Source organism: Opisthocomus hoazin, chromosome 24 (assembly GCF_030867145.1).
Source record: "Opisthocomus hoazin isolate bOpiHoa1 chromosome 24, bOpiHoa1.hap1, whole genome shotgun sequence".
NCBI classification, from domain to species: Eukaryota; Metazoa; Chordata; class Aves; order Opisthocomiformes; family Opisthocomidae; genus Opisthocomus; species Opisthocomus hoazin.
The window spans coordinates 6,158,516-6,160,948 of record NC_134437.1 but is presented as its reverse complement, the minus strand read 5'-3'; positions in this window follow the sequence as shown (position 1 = coordinate 6,160,948).

Here is a 2,433-nt window from a genome sequence, read left to right as displayed (position 1 = left end):
CAGACCCTGGGACACGAACAGATCCCCCAGGACACGAACAGAACCCAACCCCAGGATCACAACAGAGCCCCCAGGACCCCAACAGAGCCCCCAGTACCCAAACAGAGACCTCAAAACGCCAAAAGAGCCCCCAGGATACCAAGAGAGCCCCGGGACCCCAACAGAGCCCACAGGACCACACCAAAGCCCCCAGGACCTCACCAGAGCCCCCAGGACTCGAAGAGAGCTCCCAGGACACCAACAGAGCTCCCAATTCACGAAGAAAGCCCCCAGAACAACAACAGAGCCCCCGGGACCCCAACAGAGCCCCCGGGACCCTAACAAAGACTTCGGGACCACAACAGAGCCCCCGGGACCACAACAGAGCCCACAGAACCCGAACAGATCTCCCAGGACCCCAACAGAGACCCCAGGACCACAACAGAGACCCCAGGACCACAACAGAGCCCACAGGACCCCAACAGAGCCCACAGGACACCAACAGAACCCCCAGGCCCACAACAGAGCCCTCAGGACCCGAACAGAGCCCCCAGGACCCCAACAGAGGCCCCAGAACCTCGAACAGAGCACACAGGACCCGAACAGAGCCCCCCAGGACCCCAACAGAGCTCACAGAACCCCAACAGAACTCACAGGACCACAACAGAACTCACAGGGACCCCAACAGAACTCACAGGACCCCAACAGAGCCCGCAGGATCCCAACAGAGACTGTGGGACACAAACAGAACCCCAAGGACCCGAACAGAACCCCCAAGACCACAACTGAGACCCGCAGGACCCGAACGGAGCCCCCAGGATGCCAACACAGCTCCAAGGACCCCAACAGAGCCCCCAAGATGCCAACAAGAGCCCCCCAGAACCCCAACAGAGGCCCGCAGGATCCCAACAGATTCCCCGGGACACAAACAGAACCCCCAGGACCCAAACAGAACCCCCAGGACCACAACAGAGCCCCCAGGACCCAAACAGAGCCCCCAGGACCACAACAGAGCCCCCAGGACCACAACAGAGCCCCCAGGACCCGAACAGAGCCTACACAACACCAACAGAGGCCCCAGGACCCGAACAGAGCCCCCCACAACCCCAACAGAGCCCGCAGGATCCCGTCAGAGACCCCGGGACACGAACAGAGACCCCAGGACCCGAACGAGAACCCCCAGGACCACAACAGAGCCCGCAGGACAACAACAGAGACCCCAGGGACCACAACAGAGGACCCCAGGACCTCAACAGAGCCCCCAGGACCCCAACAGAAGCTCCCAGGACTTCAGCAAAGCCCCCGGGAGCCCAACAGAGCCCCCGAGACCAGAACAGAGCCACAGGGACACGAAAAGAGCCTCGAGGAACACAACAGAGCCCCCAGGACCCCAACAGAGACGCCAGGACACGAAGAGAGACACCAGGAGAACAACAGAGCCCCCAAGAACCGAACAGAGGCCCCAGGACACCAACAGAGCCCCCAGGACCACAACAGAGCCCCCAGGACCCGAACAGAGGCCCCAGGACCCCAACAGAGCCCCCAGGACCCCAACAGAGCCCCCAGGGACCCCAACAGAGCCCCCAGGACCCCAACAGAGCCCCAGGACCCGAACAAAGCCCCCAGGACCCGAACACAGCTCACAGGAACCCAACAGAGCCCCCAGGACCACAACAGAGCCCGCAGGATCCCAACAGAGACCCCGGGACACAAACAGAACCCCCAGGACCCAAACACAACCCCCAAGACCACAACAGAGTTCGCATGACCCGAACGGAGCCCCCAGGACCACAACAGAGCCCCCAGGACCACAACAGAGCCCCCAGGACCACAACAGAGCCCCCAGGACCACAACAGAGCCCCCAGAACCACAACAGAGCCCGCAGGATACCATCACAGGACCCCGGGACACGAACAGATCCCCCAGGACACGAACAGAACCCAACCCCAGGATCACAACAGAGCCCCAGGACCCGCCAACAGAGCCCCCAGTACCCAAACAGAGACCTCAAAACGCCAAAAGAGCCCCCAGGATACAGAGAGCCCCGGGACCCCAACAGAGCCCACAGGACCACACCAAAGCCCCCAGGACCTCACCAGAGCCCCCAGGACTCGAAGAGAGCTCCCAGGACACCAACAGAGCTCCCAATTCACGAAGAAAGCCCCCAGAACAACAACAGAGCCCCCGGGACCCCAACAGAGCCCCCGGGACCCTAACAAAGACTTCGGGACCACAACAGAGCCCCCGGGACCACAAACAGAGCCCACAGAACCCGAACAGATCTCCCAGGACCCCAACAGAGACCCCAGGACCACAACAGAGACCCCAGGACCTCAACAGAGCCCACAGGACCCCAACAGAGGCCCCAGGACACCAACAGAACCCCCAGGCCCACAACAGAGCCCTCAGGACCCGAACAGAGCCCCCAGGACCCCAACAGAGGCCCCAGAACA